General features: G+C 38.9%; 1 protein-coding gene across 11 annotated transcripts in view; it reads right to left on the reverse strand.

Annotated features, from left to right (window-relative positions):
- Nucleotides 1-18,006, reverse strand: part of ATP2C1 (ATPase secretory pathway Ca2+ transporting 1) — a 160,949-nt gene that overhangs the window by 112,238 nt on the left and 30,705 nt on the right. For 2 of the 11 annotated variants that reach the window (XM_042237132.1, XM_042237122.1), the window contains exon 3: nt 12,535-12,569. The exons of 8 other annotated variants lie outside the window; for them this stretch is intronic. The gene's annotated coding sequence lies outside the window, so the exon portion shown is untranslated. Of the gene's footprint in view, nt 7,241-12,534; nt 12,570-18,006 lie in introns of those variants that run through there. One more of the 11 variants, XM_060395807.1, reaches the window with a different exon arrangement.

Here is an 18,006-nt window from a genome sequence, read left to right on the forward strand (position 1 = left end):
AATGTGACTTCACACACACACATACACACACACACTGATCTGCCCCATTTTTTTTTAATGGCTCACAAAGCACTTCATTATACGGTAGTGCCCCAGTTTAGTCCTCCTGATGACAGATGTTTAGGTCATTCCCACCTTCTGCTATTATAAATGCTGTATTATATTTATATAATATCTTTACACAAATCTCTTTATATGCTTCAGTTCAGTTCAGTTCAGTCGCGTCCGACTCTTTGCGACCCCATGAATTGCACCACACCAGGCCTCCCTGTCCATCACCATCTCCCGGAGTTCACTCAGACTCACATCCATCGAGTCCATGATGCCATCCAGCCATCTCATCCTCTGTCGTCCCCTTCTCCTCCTGCCCCCAATCCCTCCCAGCATCAGTCTTTTCCAATGAGTCAACTCTTCACATGAGGTGACCAAAGTACTGGAGTTTCAGCTTTAGCATCCTTCCTTCCAAAGAAATTCCAGGGTTGATCTCCTTCAGAATGGACTGGTTGGATCTCCTTGCAGTCCAAGGGACTCTCAAGAGTCTTCTCCAACACCACAGTTCAAAAGCATCAGTTCTTCGGCACTCAGCCTTCTTCACAGTCCAACTCTCACATCCATACACGTCTACTGGAAAAACCATAGCCTTGACTAGACGGACCTTAGTCGGCAAAGTAATGTCTCTGCTTTTGAATATACTATCTAGGTTGGTCATAACTTTTCTTCCAAGGAGTAAGCGTCTTTTAATTTCATGGCTGCAGTCACCATCTGCAGTGATTTTGGAGCCCAAAAAAATGAAGTCTGACACTGATTCTACTGTTTCCCCATCTATTTCCCATGAAGTGCTTATGCAAGTACAAATAGAAGATAAATTCCTGAATGTGAAATTGCTGGGTATATTTTTTATTCTGACAACTATCACTAAGTTGCTCTCAAAAGAATTTTTTCGAATGAACTCCTAACACCTGTCTGCTGCTGCTGTTAAGTCGCTTCAGTCATGTCCAACTCTGTGCAACCCCATAGACAGCCCACCAGGCCCCGCTGTCCCTGGGATTCTCCAGGCAAGAACACTGGAGTGGGTTGCCATTGCCTTCTCCAATGCATGAAAATGAAAAGTGAAAGTGAGGTTGCTCAGTCGTGTCCGACTCTTGGCGACCCCATGGACTGTAGCCTACCAGGCTTTTCCATCCATGGGATTTTCCAGGCAAGAGTACTGGAGTGGGATGCCATCGCCTTCTCCGCCAACACCTGTCAGGAGATTCTATTTCCCCTGCAATCTAGCCAAGATTAAGCATAACAACATTTTGAAATCTTTGCCAGTCTGATGAGTGGAAAACATTATTTTAATTTGCATTTCTTCATTACTGAAGTTGGGGACCTTTTCACGTATCTATTGGCCTTCTGCAGTAAAACACTTGTCCATATCCTTTGGCCACTTTCTCCTAAAAGTTACTGCCTATTTCTTATAGATTTAAAGAGCAATCTGCACAAAGTAAACTTTTATCATTTGTTTCAAGTGTTTTTATCACTGATTTACAGTGTATTTACTTTTTTTCTTTCTTTTTAAAATTTTATATGATCACCCTTTTGCACTACGTTTTTGATATTTATCTCATGCTTAGTTTTTTATAAAAAGTCTTTCTTATTCCAGCTTTACTGTTTTGTTTTTTATTTTCTGCCAAAAGTAAGCTAATAGCCCCAACACCATTTACTGAATAATACAGCTTCCCTTACTGCTCCCCAAGCACTAAGTTATTCTCTGGAGAGAAGGGCAAAGAAAGTAAGAATAAAATATTACTAACTCAAACTTTTAAAGCCACTTTGTAACGTTAGCTAGAATAAAATGATACCCAAATGTTCAAAAAAATCTTAATATGTTTGCACCTATGAAAGAACATCATATCTTCATAGTAAAGGACAATTCAGGGCAATGCCTATGAAAATTCTGTCTTTTTTACAGCAATGGACAAACTGATTCTTAAATTCATATGGGAATGCAAGGGGCTAAGGCTAAACAAAACAATCTCAAAAAAGAAGAACAGGACTTCCCTGGTAGTCCAGTGGTTAAGAATCTGCTGCCAATGTAAGGGACACTGGTTCCATCCCTGGTTCAGGAAGATTCCACATGCCACAAAACCACCAAGCCCATGCACCACACCTACTGAGCCTGCACTCTGGAGCCCAGGAGCCAAAACTACTGAACCCCAAGCACCCTTGAGCCCATGCTCCACAATTAGAGAGTAGTCCCTGCTAGCCACAACTAGGGAAAGCCTGTGCACAACAATGAAGATTCAGTGCAGCCAAAATATAAATAATAATAATAATTTGTTTTTAAAAGTTGACAGGTTCACAATCTCTTTCAAAACTCAGTACAAAAGTTACAAAAATCCAAACAGTGAGGTACAGGTATCAAAACAGACATATGGATCAATGCCACAGGACTGAGAATCTAGAAATAAATTCATACATCCATGGTCAAACGATTTGTAACAAAGGTACCAAGGCAATTCAATGGAGAAAAAAATAGTCTTCAACAAATAGTGCTGGGTAACTGGATATTCCATGCAAAAGAATGAAGCAGGACCCTCATCTAACACATACATGAAAATTAACTCAAAATGGATCAAGACTGAAAGCTATAAGCCTCCTAGAAGAAAACACAGATCTTTGTCACCTTGAAGCAGGCAGTGGTTTCTTAGATATAACATCTAAAGCACAAACAACAAAAGAAAGGAAACAGATAAACTGGACTTCATCAAAATTTTAAAAGCTTGTGCTACAAAACACCAAAGACCCCAAAGAAAGTGAAAAGACAATATAAAATGAGAGAAATATTTGAAAATCCTCTTAAAAGGGTCTTATAAATGCTGCAATAAACACTTTCACATCAACCTGTTTGTATGATTCTGCAAGTAGAGGCATAGTACATATTGTTATGAAGGATCCAAAATACAGAGAGAATCTTAAAACTCAACAATAAAAAACCAAATACCAAAATCATGAAAGAGGCAAAGGATGTGAATAAACATGTCTCCAAAGGTATGCAAACAGTCAAAAAGCACATGAAAGGATGCTTGATATCACTAGTCATTAGGAAAATAGAAATCAAAACCAAACAATACCATTTCATAACCCACGGGATGGCAATTTAAAAAAAAAAAAGAAAGAAAATAACAAGTATTGGAAAGGCAGAGAAGACATTAATATAATAACTTTCTTGTATAAGAAAGTTCACAGCATTATTATTCATATTAGCAAAAAAAAAATCAGAAACAACCCAAATGTCCCTCAGTTGATACATGGATAAACAAAACATGGCATATGCATACAACAACCAAAAAAAAGAATGAAATGACATTCTATAACATGGCTAAATACTGGAAACACCCTAAAATGAAAAAAGTCAGACACAAAACGTCACATTTATCCATTTACATGCAATATTCAGAACAGGCAAACTCAGAGACAAAAAGTGGTCTAATAGCTGCCAGAGAGTGGGGAAAGGAGAAAACAGAAGTGATTACTAATGGGAAAGGGGTTTCTTTTGGAGGTGATGGAAATGTTCTGGCATTAGATTAATATATGACTTTGTGACTATGCTAAAAAACACTTAATTGTGTACTTTAAAATGGCAAATTCTACAGTATATGAATTACATCTCAAAAAAAAGTAAAGGACAGGATCTGCTAAATAATTTGTCATGATCTACCTCAGCAAAAAGAGAGTCAGTATTCAGTTTCTAGGTGACTTTGGGTTTAAAACTACACAACCTGAATAAAGATTAATTGGGGGACTTACTTCAAGCATTTATAGTCATGGGACCATAGACAGTACAATTTCCCAAGTGTAGAAGATAGAGAAATGAGACTTGTAACTAAGAAACCAGATGAGCAAATACAAGGTAATTATTTCCAGAGCACAGTTCCTTTCAGATAAACTGCTATGAGTCAACGCGCACTATAGCTGTACCTAACTTTAATCAAATCCAGTCCTTTTTATGAACGTATCTTCATTACAGATATATAGAAGAGGGATAAAATCACCATTTACTTCAAAAGATTTTTAAAAATTAAAAATCAAACAGGATGTAAAAAGAAACTAAAAGAGAATACAAACAGTTAATAAACGAACCGAATTTTATTGCAAATGGGTGACCCAACTGCACAAAATCATGTAGGGAAGAAAAGAACTTGCCTAAGGAACTTTGGAAAACAGATTTAGACCGTGTACTGTAAACCTAAGAAAAATGCTATACTGTAGTTTAAAAATGTATTTCTCAGACATCAGAGTGAAAAGCTACCTTTGCTTCTCCCCTTCAATCTACAACCACTAGACAGTTACACAATCCAACAAAACGTGATTCCGCCCAACACACCAACAAGCTACGAGAAAAATCAAAGCAGTTCAATGAGCTCAAGAATAAAATTAATGAACGGAAGGAACACTTCACCAAAGAGACTAAAACTCTAAACAGGAACCAAACAGAAATTCTGGAGCCGAAGAACAACTCAACAAACAAGACAAAGAGTGAATTCTAAAACACTGGAAATAGAGCAGACCATATGGAAAAGGAATTAGCCAACTTGAAGACAGAAACCTAGAAATGATACGAGAAGAAGAAACAGAAATGAGGTACTCTAAAAAAAAGGAAATTCTGTAAGAGCTATCAGAATCTTTCAGGAAGGGCAACATTAGGATAATAGGCATCCAACGAGAAGAGAGGGAGAAGGGAGCAGAGTTTATTTAAAGAAATAATAGGTGAGAACTTCCCAAGCCTGGAGAAGGAACCAGATAAACAAGTCCATGAAACTAAGAGAACACCTAATTAGCTCAATGCAAAAAGACCTTCTCCAAGACACTCTTTATTAAAATTGCCAAAAGCCAGGTATTTTAAAGGCAGCCAGGAATAAAAGGATGCTAACCTACCAAAAAAACCCGTAAGGCTTCCTGCAGATTTCTTAGCAGAGAAAGGTCAGGAGGAAGTAGAATAACATTCTCAAAATACTGAAAGATAAAACCTGTCACTCAGGAGTATTCTAGCCAGCAAAGTTATCATTCACATGTGAAGGAGAAATACTTTCCCAGACAAACAAAGTTGAGGGAGTTCACCTACACTAGACCTGCACCTACCAGAAACAAAAAGGCATAAATACACAGAACTTTGAGTAAGGCAACAAACTCAGAAAAGCGCAATTCTTCATGAGCATACGTTCTTCAACACTTCATTATATCATAAAGGTTAAAGGGGGAAAAAAACAGAAAAAATAACTACAGAAACTTCAATTTACTAACAAACGCAACATAAACAGAGAAAATCAGAGACAACAAAAACACAAAGAAGAAAAGGATGGAAACTATGTAGGTGATTATTTCATCTTAGCAGGAAAAAGAAATTAATGTTTCTCACACGGGGAAAGGTTAGCAATTCCGAAACTACTTTTGTGGGTGTGCACAAGGACTGAGCAAAGAAGCCAATATATTGTGGCTAAGAATCTGGGTTCCTACCTTTGGAGAAGGAAATGAAAGGGGAGAAAAAAGCTGGCCAGAGGGTAGGGGAACTAAATGAGTCTTGAGGTATGGGATGGGAAGTGGCAGCATCAGTAAGAACTCGTGATTTTTATTTACATATTGATAGATAAGGAAATAAAAATGTATGTTTATTATACAAATGTGTATTACTATACATATGTGTGCTAGCTCTGTCTACTGAGAGGACCTAGAAACAGTTAACATCCCAACAGTACTGAGCACACCTGGCCCCAGATCTTGGCTTCTAGACACCAATCTCCAATAAAATGAATCTGCCTTCTTTGAAAAAATGGTTTGATTCCATGGCTGTTGCCAACAGGTAAAACATGAAATGTACCTAGAAACTGTGGTATCAGAAAGTGAATTAGTACTCACAAAATTACAGATGCATTGTATAAAGGACATAGCAGGCAAATTTGTAATTGTTCTCAAAAACAAAAGCTGGAATGATTTGAGCAACAAAGCATTATGTTTTAACTCATACAGTAAAAATAAATATCCACAGATCCATGTAAACAAATAATTGGGCAATCAGTAAATGGAGGGAAAACATCAATTCTTTCTTAACACAGAACTGCAATTAACAAATATAGATGGAATGAGAGTACAGGAGTTCAGAACAGGTCTCCCCAAGATATTCCACTTTGGCATGTGGGTTTTTTTTGAGCTAAAGGCAAAAGCAATCCAGTATGCTCTTGGGCAATCAGTAAATGGAGGGAAAACATCAATTCTTTCTTAACACAGAACTGCAATTAACAAATATAGATGGAATGAGAGTACAGGAGTTCAGAACAGGTCTCCCCAAGATATTCCACTTTGGCATGTGGGTTTTTTTGAGCTAAAGGCAAAAGCAATCCAGTATGCTCAAAGGATACTACTGCTCAACCCTTGACAACCTACTACAAAATCTGAACTAGCGATTTTACCCAGAAAAAGAGTTACAACCAGAGATTAAGTTGCTTTATCAATATGGCAAAGTGAATATCTAACTACCAAACATGACCCTCTTGTCCTTGGAAGCCCCAGGCCCCTAACCCCATTCCTTGGCTCAGAATGGCATACTCATCTCATTTTACTTTCCTGGCTTTGAACCTCTCATATATGTGCAGTCTCTGTTTGTGGGGTTCCTGTACATACAAATTAAAATTTTATTTTCTCCTGTTAATCTGTCTCATGCCATTCTAATTCTTAGACCAGCCAGCAAAACCTAGAAGGGTGAAGTGTTCTTCCTTTCTGACAGAAGAAACAGAAAATCATCATTAAATAATCACCACAGTATTAACTGCCGCCAGCAAGAGCCTCCAACAGAGGCAAAAATTGGCCTGTGAAAAGCATGATGAGATGCAGGATGCTTGCAGTTTCAAAGTACCTCCTCACACAAGGAAGGTATTAAATACAATTGAATTATTACATTACGAAGAAAAATCACAGATTATAAAACATCCAACTTTTTATCGTAATAACAAGAGTTTAAAAACAGACTGCAGCCCTCCTTTTTTAAAGGAATCACTTTCCTTGTAATTTACAGACAAATGGTAGATTCCTTCTCCTCCTTCCTCCTATGTCAATGACACTCATTTCACACAGAAGTTAACTAATGGACTTAATTTTACAGGCTATGGCAAACCAATCACTTATGAAATCAAAGACATGACTGTAGCCTTCTTCACACTCTGTACTTACCTGACTTAAATGGCTATAGGTACAGCAGGGAGGTGTAAAAGCCCTTTCGGCAATTTGTGGTCAGATACAATAGCATCAAAAGCTACCAACTTTGAATCTTAAGATTTAAAAGCTGAATGACAATTACTTTGCTACCACAAAGTCACCTTTACTTTATTAATCTCTTGTGACAAATGGGGAAATTAATGTATAAGAAAACAGAACTGTTTTTCTTCCTACAGCTGCTGCTGCTGCTGCTGCTGCTGCTGCTGCTGCTGCTACTAAGTCACTTCAGTCGTATCCAACTCTGTGCGACCCCACAGACGGCAGCCCGCCAGGCTCCGCCGTCCCTGGGATTCTCCAGGCAAGAACACTGGAGCAGGTTGCCATTACCTTCTCCATTTTTCCTACAGAGATACCAGTAAAAGATTCCTCAAAAATGACAATGCCACACAACTATATACACGTAAAGAAACATTAAACACAGTGAGAATATTAGAATGGTCCCTTGCATTAGAACTGAAAATACATGTTTCCTGTCCCAAACATGTGTGGATGAGCTGGTGGTAATGTCCACACTTAACAAAAGAGAATAAAAAGATACCTGACAAGCAAATGAAAGTCCCACCTATCCAAACCTAAATAATCAAATCTGAAAGAAATCACTGACTTCTAAGAGGAGGCTACTTGAAATTTTGTAACTGGATAAAAAGGAAAAGGACATCACAGACAGGAGGCCTGCCATTTTCTGAAACAAATAACTCACAGCACTTCAAACAACAGTAATAATGCTTTCAAACAGTAGAATTTCTGAAAGCTAGTGAAATAATGAATTTAACCTAGATGAATTTAACCTAGATTTAAAACTTTTAATCTCGATTTTAACACTTTTGCCTACTAATAGAAACAAACCATGAAATACTCAAACCCCAAGCCAACAGAGTCAAAAACAACATAATTTGAAGAAACTACGAGAAAAGCATTAAGATAATAAAAGCTGCTATAGTTTGCTAGGCATACCACTCATCTCACAGAAAAATATGTGAAGCTTTGAAGTTAGAAGAAAGATCAATGCCAAAAGTAATGTCAATTCTATTTACCAACCAAGGTAAAGGAAATTTGTATTTGTTGAGCAGCTTTTTCATGCCAAGGACTTACACATCTTGCCCTACTGGATCTAAACAAGTCTGAGGTAGAGTCATCATTCTCCCTTCACAAGTGAGGATACCAAGGCTTAGAGGAGTTAACTTCCTTGGCTTTGGCTAGAACAATGTTTCTCAATCTCAGCGGCACTGACATTTGGGGCCAGGTAATTATTTGTTCTGGTAGGGACAGGGGGACTGTCCTGTAAATCACAGGATGTGTACCAGAATCACTAGCCTCTATCCACTGCATGGCAAAAGCATCCTCCTACGGTTGTGATCAATGAAAACCTCTCTCAGTTCAGTTCAGTTGCTCACTCGTGTCCAACTCTTTGCGACCCCATGAATCACAGCACACCAGGCCTCCCTGCCCATCACCAACTCCCAGAGTTCACTCAAACTCATGTCCATCGAGTCCATGATGCCATCCAGCCATCTCATCCTCTGTCATCCTCTTTTCCTCCTGCCCCCAATCCCTCCCAGCATCAGAGTCTTTTCCAATGAGACAACTCTTCACATGAGGTGGCCAAAGTACTGGAGTTTCAGCTTTAGCATCATTCCTTCCAAAGAACACCCAGGACTGATCTCCTTTAGAATGGACTGATTGGATCTCCTTGCAGTGCAAGAGACTCTCAAAAGTCTTCTCCAACACCACAGTTCAAAAGCATCAATTCTTCAGCGCTCAGCTTTCTTCACAATCCAACTCTCACATCTATACATGTCTACTGGAAAAACCATAGCCTTGACTAGACGGACCTTAGTCGGCAAAGTAATGTCTCTGCTTTTTAATATGCTGTCTAGGTTGGTCATAACTTTCCTTCCAAGGAGTAAGCATCTTTTAATTTCATGGCTGCAATCACCATCTGCAGTGATTTTAGAGCCCAAAAAAATAAAGTCTGACACCGTTTGCCCATCTATTTGCCATGAAGTGATGGGACCGGATGCCATGATCTTCGTTTTCTGAATGTTGAGCTTTAAGCCAACTTTTTCACTCTCCTCTTTCACTTGCATCAAGAGGCTTTTTAGTTCCTCTTCACTTTCTGCCATAAGGGTGGTGTCATCTGCATATCTGAGGTTATTGATATTTCTCTCAGCAATCTTGATTCCAGCCTGTGCTTCTTCCAGCCCAGCATGTCTCATGATGTACTCTGCATAGAAGTTAAATAAGCAGGGTGATGATATACAGCCTTGACATACTCCTTTTCCTACTGGAACCAGTCTGTTGTTCCACGTCCAGTTCTAACTGTTGCTTCCTGACCTGCATATAGGTTTCTCAAGAGGCAGGTCAGGTGGTCTGGTAGTCCCATCTCTTTCAGAATTTTCCACAGTTTATTGTGATCCACACAGTCAAATGCTTTGCCAGAGTCAATAAAGCAGAAATAGATGTTTTTCTGGAACTCTTGCTTTTTCGATGACTTCTAGCCCAAGCGATGTTCAATTTTAAAACAAACTTCTCTCCACATACAATGTGACCTTCAACACCGTCCCTCTGGCCAGCCCCCACATCAGCCAACTCCTCCAGCCAGTCAGCAGCACCTGCACTCACCAACTTGCACTGGTTCTACAGCTGTAGTCATTTCTGACTCAACCCTCCCCAGCATTCCCTATTATTGTGATACTGTCCAAGTTCTGCTAGTTTTCTGGAGGAGTAAAATGGCTCTCTCATCCATCCCTACCCCCCATTTCCATCATTCTAATGTAGATACATGGCCAGTTCCCCTCCTTTCTACCACCAGCAGAAATCAGAAGAAACTTACCTCTTGATCCTTCAAATGAATTAAGGGTACACATCAAGGTATTATAACAGACTACCAACCTCTAGGGTCGGAGGCTGGCAGATATTAAAGAGTGGTCAGCAAACACCATATCCTCTTTTTTGGAGTGGGAAAGGAAACTGAAATTTAACATCCCATCACAGTAAACAGCAGCCCTGACAAGCATTAAGAAAAGGACACCGAGAGATTAGCTCACCTGCCGTTAAAAAGTGGCTCTCATGCTATTCCTGGCACTTGTGCCGTGAATCACTTTGTGTGTTCCAAGCGAATGTAGAACTGACACTCGAGGGAAGTGAGATAAGATTCCCAAAGAAAGCCTGAACCAACTAGCATTTCTGCCCATCCCAATGTATAAACGCAGAGGTAGGTGCAGTGAACATTCCACTAGGGAAACTCCAAAACAGACAATCAAACAAATCTAGTGAAATAACTGCATACATGGGTGGACTCCGGGAGGTGGTGATGGACAAGGAGGCCTGGCGTGCTGCGGTTCATGGGGTCGCAAAGAGTCAGACACGACTGAGCGACTGAACTGAACTGAATTCAATGAAGACATATATAACACATTCGTAACATGATATACAGCACCAAAATGCTAATTTATTTAGCAAATGAAAGGCTTTGAGGTGACAAAAATCCAGGATCTGTTTTAAAGTTGATCTCTATTCTATGCAGACACTTCATTATATTAATGGTTCTTAGGAAATGCTTTATTTGTTGTGACTTTAAGACATCACAACCAAGATAACTTTAAATTCAGTACCTGAAATTCACAACCTAATCAAAAGTTTTAATTTATAATTCACAGTTAAAAAAACAAAACAATGATCAAGAAAAGTATTATGGGTAACATCCTAAATACTTCTGCCTTATTATTCTGAGTTTTCCTGTGAAGAGTTGAACATTAAACACCAATAGAGGGTAGCAAATATATTCAGTGTCAGGGTCCTACTGTTATTCCAACTTTATCAGATTATTTGTTTTATGTAAATAAACAAATAATTTCTACAAGGATCCTTATCTCAGAGTTTTTCGAAAGAATAAAGAAATTCATTGTGCTAATTGCTATTATTTCCTCGTGAGGGATACAAATTTAAGTCTGTCTCATCATGAAATGATCAAAAGCCAAGCCAAAAGATCTCCATTAAGAAATTATCATTAACGGAAATATTAAAGACATAATCTTATTCATACATTCTCTAATACCAGATGCAGAAAGACTGAAGTTGAATTAGATGCCCAGTTACGAACCATCTTAAAATGATGCTTCTGACCTTGCTGTTACTGTCTTTCTCTTTCTTTAACCTACTATAAATCAGTTCAGTTCAGTTGAGTCACTCAGTCGTGTTTGACTCTTTGCGATCCCATGAATCGCAGCACATCAGGCCTCCCTGTCCATCACCATCTCCCGGAGTTCACTCAGACTCACGTCCATCGAGTCCGTGATGCCATCCAGCCATCTCATCCTCGGTTGTCTCCTTCTCCTCCTGCCCCCAATCCCTCCCAGCATCAGAGTCTTTTCCAATGAGTCAACTCTTCACATGAGGTGGCCAAAGGACTGAAGCTTCAGCTTTAGCATCATTCCTTCCAAAGAAATCCCAGGGTTGATCTCCTTCAGAATGGACTGGTTGGATCTCCTTGCAGTCCAAGGGACTCTCAAGAGTCTTCTCCAACACCACACTTCAAAAGCATCGATTCTTTGGCACTCAGCATTCTTCACAGTCCAACTTTCACATCCATACATGACCACAGGAAAAACCATAGCCTTGACTAGATGGACCTCAGTCCACAAAGTAATGTCTCTGCCTTTCAATATACTATCTAGGTTGGTCATAACTTTTCTTCCAAGGAGTAAGTGTCTTTTAATTTCATGGCTGCAGTCACCATCTACAGTGATTTTGGAGCCCAGAAAAATAAAGTCTGACACTGTTTCCACTGTTTCCCCATCTATTTCCCATGAAGTGATGGGACCTGATGCCATGGTCTTCGTTTTCTGAATGTTGAGCTTTAAGCCAACTTTTTCACTCTCCTCTTTCACTTTCATCAAGAGGCTCTTTAGCTCCTCTTCACTTTCTGCCATAAGGGTGGTGTCATCTGCATATCTAAGGTTATTGATATTTCTGCCGGCAATCTTTATTCCAGCTTGTGTTTCTTCCAGTCCAGCGTTTCTCATGATGTACTCTGCACAGAAGTTAAATAAGCAGGGTGACAATATACAGCCCTGACGTACTCCTTTTCCTATTTGGAACCAGTCTGTTGTTCCATGTCCAGTTCTAACTGTTGCTTCCTGACCTGCATATAGATTTCTCAAGAGGCAGATTAGGTGGTCTGGTATTCCCATCTCTATTTCATTCCATTTTTTCCTAAATGTATCCAGTAAGCTTAGCCTAAACTAACCTAATATGAGTAACTGCCTTGTACAGTCGACTCACCTTATCCACAGGTTCTGTATGGCAGATTCAACCAACTGCATATCAAAAAAAAAAAAAAATTTCAGAAAGTTTCACAAAGCAAAACTTGAATTTGTTGCATGTTAGCAACTATTTGCATTGTTTCTACAGGTATTTACATAACATTTAGATTGCATTAGGTATTATAACAGAGAAGGCAATGGCAACCCACTCCAGCACTCTTGCCTGGAAAATCCCATGGACGGAGGAACCTGGTAGGCTGCAGTCCATGGGGTCGCTGAGTCGGACACAACTGAGCAACTTCACTTTCACTTTTCACTTTCCAGCATTGGAGAAGGAAATGGCAACCCACTCCAGTGTTCTTGCCTGGAGAATCCCAGGGACCGGGGAGCCTGGTGGGCTGCCTTCTATGGGTCGCACAGGGTCGGACACGACTGAAGCGACTTAGCAGGTATTATAATCAGTCTAGAGATAACTTACAAGCGTAAGGGAGCATGTACACAGGCTATATGTAAATTATGACACCATTCTGGATCATGGACTTGAGCATCCTCAGATTTTGATATCTGTTGGGTTCCTGGAACCAATCCCCAGATACTAAGAAAAGACAAGTTCTAAGATGTATACCTTTGTCGGTATTAACTGAAAACCTTAAAGCTGGAAGACATATTAACCAATGCATATAAATACCAGCCATATAAATTCAAGAGGAAATTGCACTAAAGGCTTTTTTTTTTTTTTGAGAAATCTTTTCCTGCAAGAAACGATGGCATTAACCAAGAGTTCACCCAACAAGTTTTTACTTTACTGTCTTTTACCAACACTTGTCCTCATGAAACCTGTAAAAATAATCTTGTCACAACTGATGCCTGAAATTACTATAAAGACAATCTATCTTTTAACAAAGTAAAGGTGGGAAGAACTTTTGAACGTAGAAAGAGATCTTTAAGATGTTACATGTAACAATGGTGTAATTTAAAATTATCCCAGCTAATTTTACCATCAAGCTAAGGTGTTCTTAGAGCTTCCCTTGTAGCTCAGTTGGTAAAGAATCTGCCTGATTGTAGGAGACCTGGGTTCAATTCCTGGGTTGGGAAGATCCCCTGGAGAAGGAAATGGCAACCCACTCCAGTATTCTTGCCTGGAGAATCCCATGGACAGAGGGGAGCCTGGCAGACTACAGTCCATGGGGTTACAAAGAGTCAGACACAACTTAGCGACTAAACCATCACCAAGGTGTTCCTTCCTACTTTAAAACAAAATTTAAACTTGATTATGAAATTTAAACAGATTATGGTTAACCAAGATCACAAAACAAAATCAGCCCTGAGGTTCAAGGGGGATGTTCCCTAGAATATTGTGATTGATACTGCTTCATTTAACAGAGTTTAATTCTACTGACATTAAATGAATAATAAAAACATTAAGACAAATCACGTCTTTAGGGCTGAATTGTCAGAAGACTACATTTTACCAATGTTTTCTGCAGCATCCTAACTCTGGGTTAAATTACTACAGTTTATAAAATTCTACCACATAATCTCTTTTAGTTTCAACTCTTTTCTAGAAATACTATTTTGTTAACAAAATGACAAACATAATAAATTATTTTCCACAGCTAAAGATATGAAATATTTTTACAACTTGGTGTTCTATTATTTCCTGTTAAAGAAATACAATTAACATGGCTTCTCATCCCTTTTTCCTTACAGTTCCTCCAACGATCCTAACACAATCTTTTCTTAACACATTTCCAATTTGAACTTGAATAAGAAACTATTTTAAAAAGTACAAAGAAACATACTAACATTTTCAAATGCTATCCAAAAAGCTCAAGTGATTTTATTCTAGATGGACTAGCCTATCCTCTAACCTTAAATTAAGCATGTCCTAAAATCTTGAAGGTTATTAATCTCTATATTTAAGGTTACATTAAATAGTTTCATGTATATTAAATTTATAGTGGTTTTTCTATGGAAAAGACCAGCTCTGTTCCAAAGGAAAAAATCCATTATTGCGAAGGATTTGCAAATTATCCAGCTAGAAATAGCTTTTCTAATAAATCATCCTTTTAAACATCCAAATGATAAATTTTTTAAAAATCAAAAAAAGAGCCATTTATTTGTGCATCTTCAATTCCTACAAGCTATCTGCTTTGATCTAGGATGTGGATAAAATCCTAACCCACGAATGGAAGTATAGGATCAGTCCTTGAAATTCCAGGAAACTAACACTTCAGATACTTCCAGTGACTGACTGGAGTATTCATCCTGGAGGCGAAGGCTAAAAACTGGTCAAGGTTTGCCGATAAAGTGGGAGAAAGGTCCAGAAGGATCAAAACTGAAGTACAGAAAGAAATGAGCACCATGGCTGAAAGGAGTCAAACAGATGAAGTTGTAGACATGGCACACGCCCTAGGACCTCGAGGCTCCTGCTCCCGGGGCCACTGGCAGTTCCATCCTGCGCACACCTTGAGGTAGGGGGAACTTACCTACACACCAGCCAGAGTTGTCTCTGTTTCTGGGGAACAGCAGCAAGCAATCACTCAGACACTCACCAGGCTGTGTATCAGCCATCCTCCTGGGCACTTTACATACCAGGCTTCATTCTCTCCTTACACTAACCTTCCAAAAAAAGGCATTTAGCCCATTTACAGATGGAAAAACTTAGCACCTAAGAAAGCTTTAGAAACTGAGTAACTCGTGAGACTTTTAGGAGAGGGGGAAAAAGTACCTGACAGGATTCAAATCTAAGCCCGCCTCTTTTTACACTGTCCCCTGGTTTGTTGGCAGAGCTCCAATTTTTCTCTATGGGCTTAAGGCCTTAACACTAAAGAAAATTCTGCCCTTAACTCTACCCATTCCGTAACTAATAATGACAACTTCATACAGAGCATTCTGGCCACTACTGTATCCCCTTTCAATATTCAGTGTTATAACAACATTACTATGTAAACACTAGGCAAGGCTACTTACAATTAACATTTACTGAGCACTGCCACATACTTTTTCTAAACACTAACAACCTAAATGCTACTCACATGGTGTGGTGTGTATGCTCAGTTGCTCAGTCATGTTCAATCCTTTGAGACCCCATGAACTGTAGCCTACCAGGCTGCTCAGTCCATGGGATTTTCTAGGAAAGAATACCGGAGTGGGTTGCCATTTCCTACTCTACGGCATCTACCCTACCAGGGATCGAACCGGCATCTTCTGCACTTCTGCACTGGCAGGCGGATTCTCTACCACTGCATTACCTGGGTAAACTCTTATCAATATCTTTATTTCACAGATAAAGAAACTGAAATAAAACCAGCTGTATTAATGTGCACAAGGCCACATGATGGTAAGTGGGGATCCAGCATTCAAATCAAGTTGTCTGGTTCCACAATGCATATCTTCAATGTTAGCCTTTCTCTCTCTGGGGTGGGTTGCCGTTTCCTTCTCCAATGCATAAAAGTGAAAAGTGAAAGTGAAGTTCCTCAGTCGTGTCCAGCCCTCAGCGACCCCATGGACTGCAGCCTACCAGGCTCCTCTGTCCATGGGATTTTCCAGGCAAGAGTACTGGAGTAGGGTGCCATTGCCTTCTCCGAAATATGTAAGCTAAATATTATCAATCCCATTTATAGATGTTTCCAGAGGGGCTCAGAAAGATGAATTTACTTAAAAGTCACACAACTTTTAGTGGTTAAGGTATAATTCCAATCCATTTGTTTCACACCCATAAGATGCTAATATATCTTATCTGACAGAGAACACTGTCTATAAAAAGGAAAGCGATCTATGTATTTCAAAACAGCCAATCGGTTCTGGAAATTTCTAGGCTAAATACAAGTTCTTAAAAATGTTTTAAGAAAAAGGAAAAAACAGTGTTATGGGAATGAAAAGCTGACAAAAATGGCCTCGATTATTATGAGGCAGAAACCACCACCAGTTTTTAAGAATTGAATAACCTTTTACTATGAGGCCAAATCATTATTTAACCATAAAGTACCAAGACTCAGTCAGCCACAAGTGTACACCCAGCTTCCAAGGCACAACCACTCCCTCCCACCTCATCCCATCTCACAACCACTCCCTCCCACCCCAACAGACAATGAGAATCAGCTTTATTAGTCATACTCCTTTTCAAAAAAGAGCAAGAAACAGAAAAGCAACATGTAACAATCCACTGACTTTAGGCTATACTCTTAATTCTGGTAACATTCTACAAGCAGAAGCTCAAGTTTCACATGTTATTTAAGATGCAACTACCAACAAACACGTATGTCAATGCATTTAATATTCTTTGTCTCTTGTGAGGAAAAGATCTGCCTTCCTTAAAGCTACTAATACAGACAAGGCAGAAAAAATTCAGAAAGGTGATTTTCCATACTACCAGCAAAAATCACTGCTTTCAAATGCTGTTTCTAAAGATCCAATTAGACAGTAAACATCCTCTGCAGTTATTTACATTAGTATTTCAGAAAATGTCTTCTAACAATTATCCATCCAGAGTAAAATTAATTAAGCAAGATAATCATGCCTTTTGTCATATTTCTCTCACATCCCAAGGGTCTCAGACAACAAAATACATTATCACATATAAGAAACGTCTATTTTAAAGTAACTAGTCCTACTTAGTACAATCAACCTTAGGTTTTCAACAATGGAAAAACAAATTAGAAATCAGCCAGAAAGTCCAATTGCAGCTCCACTGTACCAGGTGCAGATTTTAAAAACCAAAGATACATGAGGACAAAATGTGATCTGTAAACATCTTTCATAGCATCTTGCAGCCCCACTTTATTTAAAGAAAAAAAAAAAAAGGAATAAATTTAAAAAGATGATCACACACAAGTCAGTCCAAAGAATAGTGTGGTTCTTTAAAGAGAGAAAAAACGACATTTATTTAGAGTTGTTCAACGATTTTTTAAAAAGAAAAAAAAAAAAAAAAACAGTGCTGTGTATGAAAGCATTAGATACTTTATAAGGCCAAAGGAATCAAGTAACATGTGAATGATAATCCGGTGTATTTGCAGGGTCCAGTGGACGAACAGGTTCCACTGTCAACCTCCTATAAAGCATGTTTTGAAACGAGGAGGAACTTTTTTAAGAAAGGAAATCACCTCATAATATTTAGCTAAAGTCAGAGTTGATTTTTTTGAACTGAAAAACACTGAATTTTTTTCCCCAAAACTGAACTTAATAAAAAAAATTATTTCTTTCTTATAAAGGAATCCAGTTAAATCAAATAAAGGCAAATACAGACGGATGCAGTGCAGAGCCTTCCCTTCCCATCTCCACCTCCCCTGGAGTGATTCCTCTCTGAGAGCTATGGAAACAGCAGAGATGCCATCTGAAATGAAAACTTCGCTTCCAAACCCCAAGCTAAAGAAAGCAGGTTCCTCCGGAAAGCATTATCAAGCTCAGTCACCCTACAGAACCTTAATTTCTCAAACTCCCTATGTTACGAAAATACAAGCTAGATATCTCAGGAAGGCGATTCCTTGGA

Source organism: Ovis aries, chromosome 1 (assembly GCF_016772045.2).
Source record: "Ovis aries strain OAR_USU_Benz2616 breed Rambouillet chromosome 1, ARS-UI_Ramb_v3.0, whole genome shotgun sequence".
Classification (NCBI taxonomy): domain Eukaryota; kingdom Metazoa; phylum Chordata; class Mammalia; order Artiodactyla; family Bovidae; genus Ovis; species Ovis aries.